Here is a 13,455-nt window from a genome sequence, read left to right as displayed (position 1 = left end):
AAATAAAGAAAAGTGGAAGATGTTTTCATTTCCTTAGAGTCAAACCAGAATGGTGACAAAATAAACAACACCAGTTAAACCCTAGCCTATCAGGAAAAAAGGTCAGCAAGAGCTTTCTTTCTGTTTACATAGAACATACAAAACCTCACAACACAAATGTGTCCACAAAGGCAGGAGGATTTAGCTTATTCCACTGAAAAAGCTTTTCAACTATTCCTTTTATTCTTGGACAAAAACGTTTTGTACATGAGCAAATCACTAGTACAGTTAAAAACCTGGATAGATGACTACTAATAGGAATGAAAGATGTAATTGCAATACAATATAATGAAAATGAAACACTGGGCAACACTGGAATCTTGACACCTAGGTCCTAGGAGGCCTGGACTCTGACCATGTTTTTCATTTCATTATCTATATATGGAGAAAAAGAATCCATCTCCTAACTTAGAGCTTTACAAGGTTAATGCAAGTATTCTGCATTACTCAGAAGTAGGAATTAAGCAGTTGATATGTGTACATAACAAATCATTAGATTGCAGTTAGCTTATGAATTACACAAAGTCTGAAGGCTTGATGTGGTTGTCTTGATTCTGATAATAGTGAACTTTCTAGCTACAAGGCGGACAAAAAAGACACAATTCTCAAAGATGACAATAATTTCAGTTACTCTTGTCCTTATTATTGCAGTTTGCCTTTTTTAAAAGGATCATATTCAATAAGACAAATAACAAACACTATCAATAACAAGGGTTAGGGCAAGGCAAGTTCTATTTGGAGCCCTTCCATTGAAGAATGCCTTTGTTACTAAGCATAACCAAGATCCCAAAGAAAACCGTTCAATGTCATGAATTCTAGACATCAGCAATAGTGTCAAGAAGCAGATGGCACTATGTAATAGTGCCTGAATGCACACCCAAAATAGACTCATATTCAATGTTTGTCTGAGTCCTAAAAACAAGTATCCTAAGAACACAGGTTTTCCATTTAGTTTTCTAAATGTACATACATGGGCCCAATGGTCCCCAATTTCCCTTGCTTTTTTCCCAATTAACTTGAAGAAAAACATGAGAATTTCCATAGGGAAATGAGTAAGAATCTTATTCTGTAGACTAGGATGACTCTGAACTTCACAGGCTCAGTAAGAAGAGCTGAAGACAAGACAGTAACAGCTATAAGAGGAAATGGGGTTGGGGGAAAGAGAGGTCCTCAGGGAGTACAACAAAAGCCACAGATCCTTGACCCAGAGACATCTGGGAGTGGGTGGAATTTCTTCCCTAGTCTGATTTATTCATCCTCTGAGAAGAACCCAACTGAGGGTGGCAAAATGGGGGAGGAAGGTGGAGGATCCACTTGTGTAGACCTAACCAACAAAAGTGAAAGGGGTATCAATTTTGTAAAACATTAAGAAACTCTTTTTTTTTTTTTCCTTAGTACAGGGGATTGTACCCAAGGGTGCTAAACTACTGAGTCACATCCCCAGCCTTTTTTATATTTTTATTTAAAGATAGGGTCTTGCCAAATTGCTTAGGGTCTTATTAAATTGCTGAGGCTGGCTTTGAACTCAAGATCATCCTGCCTCAGCTTTCCAAACTGCTGGGATTATGAGTGTATCACAAGAAATTTCTTTTAATTTGTCTTGGGTTTTGCTGTCTTAATTTGAGAAATTTCAATACTTTCCAAAAACATACACAAGGAAAGAAACAAACTGCTGTGCTTCAAGTGGTATTTGATTCTGCCAGCTTACAGCATTTTACCCTATCAAAGCCACTATCACAACAGAATAAATATTTCCTAATATGGAACTGAAGAGTTGTATTCTTTGCTGGGAGACAAGCATAGTCACTGGCTGTCATTTAAGGAGATGTTGTAGAAGGTCTTGCACATTTACATTGCATCCTATCAGACACCTACAGTAGGAACATGATAAGAATTTCAGGCTATTTTCCCTGGCACTGAACTCCACCAATCTTCCTGGGAAGAATCAACTTTCCTGGATCACAGCCCACATCAATGTGAGGGTTTCAGCTAAGACCACTGGGGAATAACATTACAAGAACATCTTGGGACTTGTCTGGGATCCTCTGAGGCTTCTATCCTTAAATAATGATGCAAATTCTATGCCTCAGTTCATTCACTGGTGTTGTAGAATCAAATGAAGCTCCACACAATGTGTTTGTTTCTTATACAACCTGGGTTGGTGGCTCACGTCCTAAAGCATGCTCCACTAAGTCTCCTCACTCCCTGCCCTCTTCTTCATACCCTTCTCTTGTTTGGGTTAAAATAATATCAACATCATGTTCCAAATTGATGTTCCAGCATCTTTATTAAAAAAAAAGGCTCAGAAGTTAAAATGATCTAATTTGCTTGGCAGCTTATTCAGAGGCTGGAGGCTTAGAATACAAGCCACATTCCTCCAACATCTTTAGCAGCAATACCATATTTGGTAATCAATATCCTGCTCAAAGCTAAGTTTCTATCCATAGAGATTAGCCAAGTCCAAAATATTTTAAATGTTAAAGGATAATGAAGAGGAGACAGAGTGGGGCTGGGGAAGAGAGAATATACAAGTTAAGAGGAAGAAAAAAAAGGAGAAAATGGGGGAGAAAAGATAGAAGACAAGGAAAACTAAAAAGTCTTGTGCTTTTAATTAAAGCCTAATAAGATACTTCTCTGGCTACAGTGACTTCACATTAAATGCTGTCAGGGTGAGATAACTGCCAAATGAAAGGGGGAATCTGGGGCTGGGGGTGTGGCTCAACCGGTGGCACGCTCGCCTAGCATGCATGCGGCCCGGGTTCGATCCTCAGCACCACATACAAACGAAGATGTGTCCGCCGAGAACTAAGAAAAAAATAAATAAATGTTAAAATTCTCTCTCTCTGTCCCCCTCTCTCTCTCACTCTCTCTTTAAAAAAAAAAAAGAAAAAAGAAGGGGAATCTGTGCCTTTCAAAATCAACTTTATTCCCTTCTACCTTATAATTTACCCAAATGTCTCATATGAAACAGAGAAACCTTCTCTTCCAAATGTAAATGGTGTTCTATTTACAAGAACCAGAAAGGACAGTTTTTAGATATAAATTATGATATTGAAGATTAACTATTATTTAGAAGCAACCCATTCTGACTGGTTATAGGGACAGCCAAATGTCTTTTCCAACCCAGGTTCACTATTATTTACAGAGGCTGCACTCCTTATACTTCGGCATGGTGGAAGAAGTAAGGGAAGAGAGAAAGTTCACCAGGTGCTGTCAGTCCAGGAAAGCACTCAGCACATTTTTATGTAACAGGATGCAGGGAGGAGGCCTGCATAAGCAGGGTCGGGTGAGATCACAAAGGACCTTTTATGCCAAGAGGGAGGACTTTTCGTTGCATGCAGATCTAGATCCTTAAATGTTAGTGTATATGAGATTCAATTTGCTAAATAGAGTGCTGGGCCCTAGGCCTAAGTTTGATTCAGCAAATTTGGGATGGAACCCAAGAATCTGCATTTCTAAGAAATAGTACTACTGAGGCTGTCTGTGTAGGGAACACAATTAAGAGTCACGGTAGTCAAAGGGTAAGACTAGCAGTGGTAGGAAAGATGGACACAATGGAGAGCTTCGAAGCAATAACAGCCCTGGGAAGGGAAGCTAGGTGGACGGCTGCACCTGTTGGTCCTTCTTTCTGGGGAAGGGCACCTCTCGAAAGGTCTGTGTACTATGCCCTTACTTCTCTGATCATTTAAGGGACAGACGCTACCAAAAGTGATAAAACACATATTCTCTTTTGGGAATTTCAACTTTGAGTAGCCATATAGAAAGTGAAGGTCACCTCACCTCCTACTAGAGAAAATTGAGATCCTCACAGTACCTTGATGCTTGATGACAGTTTTGTTTGGCACAATAAACAGCGCTTCAATTCTGTGAGCTATCAGCTATCCCAGGTGTTTACAAATGGTTCCACCATTAAAGTGAGTTAATGGTCCTTGAGTTTCAGGGACAAATGAATCATTCATTTAGAAGGGAAAACATGATAAAGAATGAGGCCAAGTGACATGTACTTATTGGATGTCCATGGCTATATTAGATTTTTTTAAAAAAATGATACTCAATAATGTTTTATAGTATGGACATAAAGGGGAGAAAGGGACCAGGTATGTGTGTGTTACATGCTTGCCCATGTATGCGAGAACGTGCGCGCACGCACACACACACACACACACACACACACACACACACACACTCTGATGTCTAAGTTCAGAAATGTTTATAATGAGACAACCAATCTGTTAATAGTGGTGACCTTAGAAGAAGGGGGTGCAGGAACATACTTTCGTACAATTTCTCACTATTAGAAATTTTTACAAATATGTTTAATTTGTAAAATTTTAATTTATAAAATGCAATGCTGATTATTTATTTCTTTTTTAAGAGGCAGAGAGCTGGAATTAGTAGTAGTTTATTAACGAGAGTTCAAGTGTCAGTATAGAGCCAATAATAGGCATACTGGCACAGCACAAGCAATTGTTGGTATTTTCTGTTTACGTAAGAAAAAAGACAACAAAAACATTATTCTGAAATAACTTTAGACTTACAGAGAAGCTACAGACATTGTATAAAGAATTTCTGTACAACATTTGCTCAGATTTCTCAAATGTTAGCATATTACCACATTTACTTTATCATTCTTCTCCATTGTGTTTTCTTCTTACACACAAACACATACCAAGAGTTTTTTTTTCCTCCGAACTGTTTAGGTTGCAAGCATAAGTTCTTTTACTCTATTTCAGTTTGAATTCCTAAAGAATAAGTACATTTCTGTTTTCCTGATTCAGGACCTAATCCAGAATCATGCACAGCATTAATTCGTCATATCTCTTTATTTAATCTGGAAGGTTTCTTCAGTCCTTGTTCTCCATGACCTTGATATTTTTTAAGAGTACAAGCTATTTATTTTGTAGAATGTCTCTCAATTTGGTTCTAATTTTTCTTTTTAGATTCTGGTTATGTATCTGTGGCAAGATTATCAGAGAAGCGCTTTGTGTCCTGCTCAGTGCATCATAAGGAGGCACATAATGCCAATTTTGTCCCAACAATAGTGATATGGACTTTGATCACTTGCCAAGTTTCTCTACTGTAAAGTTACTAATGTTTTCCCTTTTTAACTAATAAGTATCTTATAGAATAATATCTTCAAGTTATAAAAATGTTGTTTCTCATCAAATATACTAGTAGTTTTAACATCAATTACTGATATTTTTGGTATCAGGGATTGAATCTGATTCTCGTAAGTGGTCTAGTAACCACTGGACCACATCCTCAGACCTTTTTTGTTTTATCTTGAGACAGGGTCTCACAAGTTGCCAGGGGCTTGAACACTCTTGAGGCTGGCTTTGAACTTGCAATCCTTCTACCTCAGCCTCCTAAGCCTCTGGGATTACAGATGTGCATCACAGTACCAGGCCTATCTGATTCTTACCTGAAGCAATCATTACTCTTTTCTAATGGTGCTCTGGTAATCTCATCATTCCTTTTTTATATATCAATTTTCTACTCCAAGAAAAGCTTTTACTTCCACCCCTTTATCAATTAATTATTCATTTACATCAGTGCTAATACACTGAATTCTATCACATTGTAGCCTCCCACCAATCAGTGGGTTCCACATCCACAGATTCAACAAACTGTAGATAGAAAACATCTAGAGGGCAAAAAAACATAGTATATATTAAACATACAAAGACATTTTTCTTGTCATTATTCTCTAAACAATACAGTAGAGCAACTATTTACACAGCATTTACATTACACCAGGTATTATAAGTAATCTAGAGGGCTGGGGCTATAGCTCAGTAGTGAAGCGTTTGCTTTGCAAGTGTGAGGCACTGGGTTAGATCTTCAGCACTACATAAAAATGAATAAAAGAAATTGTATCCATCTACAACTAAAAATATTTTTTAAAAGTAAAAAAAATGATCTAGAGATAATTTAAAGTTTACAGAGGATGTGTATAGATCATATACAAATACTATACCATTTTCTATAAGGGACTTGAGCATTTGGGGATTTTATCTCTTACAGTTGCTAAGAACAACTTGTTTATTTTGGCGTTTGAATCATCCCAGAGTTGTGAATGAACGTATGTGTGTGCATACATGCAAACACACATGGTCTCACACTAATAGCTATTTCTCTAAATAATTTAGATACATAAAAGTTCACACTGACAGCACCAAATCCAATCTAATACCACCAGGTTAACTCTAGCCTTTTCCTTTGTATATTGAAAATCCTAGCTCTCATTATCTGCTACACTTATTTGCACAGTACAAGAAGGTACATTAAGGCTTTCAAAACTGCTAACCAAAACCACAAGAAAAAAAAAGGAATCTATTAATTACAGTTCAATATTTATTTACAGTTTTTTTTTAGCCTAAAGGCATATAGCTAGTATGTATATTCATGAATTTTGAGAACTGGAAGTAAAGTTCTGTGGTGGAACACTTGCCTAGCAGGCAAGAGACCTTGGATACAATCCTCAGCACTGCAAGAAAAAAGAAAAAAGAATTTTGGGGTTTTATTTCTCTACATATCCCAAATACCTCAGTGTGGTTTTTTATTCATATGAATTATAGTTAGATCCATTCGAGGGGGGGTGTCTCCCCCATCCATGTTGTCTGTTTTATTTCTATGCATTCATTAACAGGTGAAACTGTTCATCATTTTAAAGTTGAGTTTTATAAATGCTGATTAGAGTAATGAACCCAGGATTTTAAAACCCCTATCCCCACTGCTGTGACTGCCTAAAATAATAAAAGTCTTGACTGAAAGCTTTCAAATCAAAGTCCTTAAAGATAATCTATTTAATTTTTAAATTTAATTTTCAATTTTAATTAAAATATGCTGAAATCTAAAAATAAAAAGAGATAACTGGAGCTAAAACTGCTATAATAAAACACTATAGTAAGAGGTAACTTCTTCACCAAAGCTGAGGGAGGAGAAATTCTCAAGTCTGAGTTAGACTTTTCTTGATGATGCTGGGTCAAGGAAACCTGCATGAAATCCCATTATGGGCAGATTCAAAATTTTAAGAACACTATTCCACTAAAACGGACCATATACAATTGTCTCTCTAGTGGCTTTCCCAGTCTCAGTACCTGGTTAATATCAGCCCTTCATTTGGTTTCTGGCTGTAAAATCCAGATCCTCTAAGGGCTCAGTTCTGAAATGCCTCTCCAGGTTTACCTAAGTGGAGACCACACTAAATATCCAGGGCTACTTCCTAACCTGCTGATAAGACTTGGACCTCCATCAGATACTAGCTTATCTCTCTAGTAATCACTGCTGACTTATCACTTGCCAGAGTTTCGAGGTTTTATGTCTTTATTTTTCCTAGGAGGGTAGTGATTCTCATTCTGGAAGGCAAAATACTGGTAGTTGGAACAGTAAAGTGATTTCCATTCAAATTATCAGGAATTACCAAGAACTGAACAAAGAGTTGAATCCATAGTACTGATTACTGTAAGCAACGGTAACAGAAAACAGAGGCAATATAAAACAGAGGGAGGAAGAACTATCCCACTTCTGAGGAGTAAATAAAGAGAACCTACTACTCTGTTGATGCTATGGAGGTTTGGGGGAACTTTAAATTCAAATTCACTGAGATCATGACTTTATTGGGCTTTAGTAAACTACTATATAGCTTCTCAGCAATGTCTTGCTGTCTTCCAAAAATAAACTCAGTGCTCCCATACCTGTTTCTTCCCCTACAGAAGACCAGAACAAGATAATAAATAAATCAATTAAGAGAATGATGCCTATTACCTATTTTAACAAATAAAACCCAAAAGTTTTCTAGTTATAATAACATGTGGGGAAGACATGGGCTTGACAGTCAGAGACTGTAAGTGGCGTACTTATACTATTCTATATTTATAAGATTTCTTTTGTTCAATCACAAAAATGTATTCAAATCCTTTCGATGAGTGATCCAATGTGAGTATTTTGTTTTACATTTCTATTTAACCCATCTTATGGTGATTTAATTGAAAATTTAGTGTTCTTATTTCAAAAGTTGCTATTAGCTATCTTTACAACAGCTTTGAGATATAATTCACACACCCTAACATTCACCCTTTAAAAAAATTTTTTTTGCAGTTATAGATGTAGAATATGCTTTTATTTTATTTTTATGGTGCTGAGGATCGAACTCAGTGCCTCACATGTTCGAGGCAAGTGCTCTACAACTGAGCTACAATCCTAGCCTACATTCACCCTTTTAAAGAGTACAATTCAATGATTTTGTGTGTGTGTGTGTACTCACAGAATTGTACAACCATTCACTTTAGAGGTTTTGAATCTCTTCATAGCCTCAAATAACAAACTATACTCATTAGCATTACTCATTTCACCTGTCTCTCCACCCACAGCTTTTTCTGCTTTCAATCTCTATGAATGTGCTTATGTATTCTGAATACTTCATATAAGTGGAGTCATATAAAATATGGTCTTTTCTGACTGGCTTCTTTTACCTATAAATATAATGCTTTCAAGGTTCATCCATGCTGTAGCAGATCACATTACTTAACTTTTTAATTGCTAAGTAATATTCAACTGTGTGGCTCCACACATTTGTTTGTTCTTTCATTAACTAACGGGCACCAGGCTGTTTCAACTTTTTGGTTAAATAAGGCTGTCGTGTGTACAAATTTTCTGGGTAAACATATGCTTCCAATTGAGAGCAGAACTTGTGGATCATATGGTAATTCTGTTAACTTTTGTGAAGTGCCAAATGGTTTTCTAAAACAGCTAGGTAATGTCAATCCCACAAACGATGTATGAGCATCCCAATTTCCTCAGATCTTTGCCAGATACTTGTTATCACCTGTCTTTTTAATTTTAGCTACCCTAGTAGGTGTGAAGCAATACCTCATTGTGGTTTGGATTTGCATTTATCTATGCAGTTATATTTTAAAATGATTTGTAAAAGGGGTCAAGAATAAACGTTTTCTACTATTTTTCATAGAGCATTTTGGTCACAAGGAAAAGAGATATCATGGGGACAACATATCTATCAATAATACTACAAGAAAACAAAGCTGAAGAACTGACTTTTACATTTTATATATTAAAAACATGTTAGAAATATAAACTGTTATTTTAAAAGTAATTGATAGGTTATTTATATTAGAAACTAGGGGGTAAATGCATAGAGATATTCCGAGGTTTCAAAGGACCAAAATATATTTATGGGTTTTTTTTTTTTTTTTTTTTTTTTTTTTTTAGTATTATCAGCTTTCTCTTCTACAGGCATCATAAAACACTCAGATTAGAAACAGACTCTAGGCAAGGTATATGCTGAAGCCTCCCCAGGAATCTGTGAAAACAATTGTTTCATTTAGTTGGAGCCTTAAATGATTGAATACAAACCCCTGTCTGAGGTATTGATTATAGTTTGCAGCAGGTTGGGACTCATTCAGGGACAACAGTGTGGAGGCAAGTTATAGGAAGAGCTTCATGTCACACATATAAATAAAAAGGATGCTTTGACAACAAGAGGAAATAAAAAGAGAGGGGAGAGAGAAAAAAATTTTTCCAAAATTTCTTCCAACTCAATATTTCTGAAAATAAATGAATAGAAATTTTCTATAATTTATAAATATATCATTGTGTCAAAAATGAAAACATGATTCTCAAACATTTTAACAAAACTATGTGAGGAAGCTGATAAATAGGATTAAATTCTCTGATAATAAGTAACAGAAGGTGATCTACTTTAGGTAGGAAACTCACAAAATTTTAATACTGTGAATTTTGGGGACTTCTTAGCCTTGTAGTTCTCAACCACAGGTAGTACTATTAATTGCTTCCCTCCCCTACCCTTGGGGATAGGTAGAAATGCCCAAGGGTGTTTGGGAGATGTTACAGGACTGGCCATATTGACATTCAGATGATAGGAGGCAAGACTGGTAATGAGCACAGCAATCCCACAAAGTGTAAGAACTGCCTCACCTAAAATGCTAATAAGCCTCTTCAAAACAGCTGAAGAAATTAGGATCCAGAAAAGTCAAGTAATTCACTTTAATTCCCAGGTAAGTACCGTAGAACCATACAAGAATTCCATGTGCTGACTCCCCTGATCAGGTGTGAATCTAAGCACCCATTACAGTCCTGTGAAGTTCTTTATTTCACAAATATCACATTGTTTTCAGATAATAATCGAGGTTATTGTTCACTTTCCACTGTGCTAAAACTTAGGTAGATGTGGGTTCCAACAAAGAATGAACAAGTGAGGGAGGGAAAGAATCCATCACATGTAAACTGTATTTCATACTTTTCCTAAATAAGGATATTGCTTGCAGAAACATCAGGGCTGTTAATACAAGAGTCTGTGCTGCTGGGTCACTGCCCATTCAGAAACTATATCAGACCAATTACGCCTTGTTCTTTTTCTTAATCCAACTACTTCCAAGTGCTTGCCCTGGCTTCACCTTAGAATAATCTGATTTAATGCTCACTGTCCTCCTTACCTGATCTAGATTCATTTGAAAGTATGTGTCCCTATTAGTAAAGTAGCTTTCTTTATACTTAAAGAATATTACTCCATATCTAGTCTAGACTGTTTCTACAAGTTTATCCTTAAATTCAAGTATATGTGATTTCTCCTGATAATACTTGTAATAATATAAGGCCTCTGAGTGTTAAAAAACAGAATGAGTCCGGCCATGATAGAGAAGCCAAATCTCACCCCTTATTAACTATCCTGGTTTATTATACTTCCTAGTGATTCAGCCATTTTCTTAAATGCAATATATCCTTGGCTTTGCTTTTATTTGTGTGAACAAACTTTGTCATTCAAACTCACATTCACTTACCACTAAGCCTGACTCCTATAGTGAAACCTGTACATTAAGGATATATCTGTTCAAACAACAAAATGTGGAAAACTTCATTGTTGCCCTCTGGGTCCAGAAGGACTAGAAAATCGACTCAGAAATGATAGTTCTAACTACTTCCAGCAGAGGCAGTGAGAAAGCTATTGCTCCAGAACTACCATTACCTATAATAAATTTGTAGTGAAAACTATAAAGGAGATACCCCAAGTTAGGGTCATGAACAATTTTATGGAAACTCCTTGCAAACAAGAGGTTTATAACTTTGGGAATTAGCAGCATGGGATTTGAGGTATGATTGCCTGGACTCAAACAGTATCCCCACTGATGACCTTGGATATGTTGTTTAACCTTTCTATGCTTCAGGTTCCTCAGGTACATACTGAGACAGAAAACAGCCCACACCTTATAGGATTGATTGTAAAAATTAAATCATTTCTCCCTGTGAATGGTTAGATTTAAAAAAGTGACATCTGATAAACACTAATTCCCTGTAGCCCAGTGCTTATTAGCTATAAAGCCACTACTACTCCAAATATGAACTGCTAGGGTTTCTTTCTCCTTTTGCCTTTTTGGAGTACTTCTGTCAATTTTGAAAAAGAGAAAATGGAAGCAGGATACCTGAGCTGTCATCTAATGTGCTGCTGTGTGGTTTCATTGCCCCCATACAAGCTAAACTGTGTCCTGCTTCTCAATTCTCTCAGTTCCCAGGGTAGGGGCCTGGTTGGTAACTTCAGAGACTGGATCCTACAAGAACTAGGCAAATGTACTTTGGAAATTTTTGGATCTTCATCTGATCTGATCATCCACCCCAGTTTAATTAATTTCTTTTCCACTAAAGTACATTTATTTTTTGTTTGCTAGCCAAGCTTGCGTACATAAACATGTTCTAGGAGAAACTGCTTTGTATAGGATGACTATAAAGTCATGACGGGGTCTTTGAAGAGCCTATAAACTCAATCTTTAACATGTCAACAGAATAAAAGTCAGACAGAGTTTATTTTCTACAGGGTTGAGAGGGCATGGTTGTTTGAACTTTTGCCTCTATGTTCTCAAACTATCCTGAAAAGGGTGATTGAAAGACCTAGACCCTGACAATGATAGGAAGGGGCTGTTTCCCAGTCAAGTACAGTCAGTTATCCACTAAAGCATTATTTTATAGTGAAATAGTGCTTTAGTGGACAAAATATCTTTGAACTAGATAATACTACATGGAAAGAAACATTGACAAGAGTGCAGACAGTACTCTTTTTTACTTAGAAATGTTAACATTTTTATTCTGAGGACTTTGAAGGTAAACAGGATCAACTACTGACAAAGGAATATCTTGGAAATCTTTATTTATTTATTTTTTTATGTTTTCGGAGGACACAACATCTTTGTTTGTATGTGGTGCTGAGGATCGAACCCAGGCAGCATGCATGCCAGGTGAGCGCACTACCGCTTGAGCCACATCCCCAGCCCTATCTTGGAAATCTTAACATACAAATACCAAATGTGGCTGGGGCTGCTATCATTATATAGCCCTTACTGTGTCCTCAGCTTTTGCCTCATTGCTGCAACAATAAATAGACCCACAAGCAGTTGTCTTTCCCCTTTGTATGACTGCATTTTACTCCTGCTACTAACATTCAAACAAATGGCACTCCTTTTATTGTGTGTGTGGTGCTGGGGATTGAATCCATGGCCTTGTGCATGTGAGGCAAGCACTCTACCAAATAAGCTATATCCCCAGCCCACAAATGGCACTCTTAAAGTTTAAAAGGAAGTATGAGCTAGAGATCCACCTCAGTGGTAAAGTGTCTGCTTAGCATGTCCTAGATGGATCCCTAGCACCAAAAAAGGGGGAAGTAGATCCTAGGCCACAATTTTCAATTTAGTTAAATTTGCCTCTGAGAAGATCTTGCAGTTGATATGGGGAAAACTTATAAACTTTTAATGGTACAAATCTGGAAACCAGTGAAACACCAGAAACAACTTCATTTGTTTGGGAAACCAACAAGAGGTTCTGTTCAACCAAACACTCTAGTACTTCACCACGGTCTTAGGGGTGTCACAGCAACCATTTCAGAATAGCCCAAAGAAATATAGGGTAGAAACCATGCTCCATCAGTGTGACCACATAAATTGATTTCCAGATGATGAACTTCATCTGCATAAAGTTCAGATTATTCACTTAAATCACAGCCTTATTCTTGGTCAGTCTATATATTACCTAACCAGCACTATCTAGAAAATATAGGCCTTTGGTCACATAGTATATGTAATAAAAAAACAAAAGTGTTTACCATGTGACAATTCATTGCCAGTCACAACTTAATCTCTTTCCTAAGTAATGGCAAACTGACAGCATCACTTTTCATAAAAGCGACATATGTTCTCATACAGCTCTTATAAAGCATATAGCCCAGAATTAAACTGGGAAGGGATGAGTTTCAAAATACTAATTTCATTTCCAATTAGTGAATGGATTAATACAGGTTCTTCATATATAATTTTTTTTGTTTTTGTTTTTAAGATAAAAAGTTTACTGGTTTCAAAGATGGTGTTAGCTCTTCGTGGAAAGGATTATACCTCCTAA

The 13,455-nt window shown here is 36.7% G+C and overlaps 1 protein-coding gene across 9 annotated transcripts in view; it reads right to left on the bottom strand.

The window, feature by feature from the left end:
- Positions 1 to 13,455, bottom strand: part of Rbpms (RNA binding protein, mRNA processing factor) — a 167,911-nt gene that overhangs the window by 63,664 nt on the left and 90,792 nt on the right. The window lies entirely within an intron of this gene.

The sequence above is a fragment of the Ictidomys tridecemlineatus genome, chromosome 14, assembly GCF_052094955.1.
Source record: "Ictidomys tridecemlineatus isolate mIctTri1 chromosome 14, mIctTri1.hap1, whole genome shotgun sequence".
In the NCBI taxonomy this organism is placed as follows: Eukaryota; Metazoa; Chordata; class Mammalia; order Rodentia; family Sciuridae; genus Ictidomys; species Ictidomys tridecemlineatus.
Note: the sequence above shows the minus strand (reverse complement) of the source record. Positions and strands in the feature narration are given on the sequence as shown.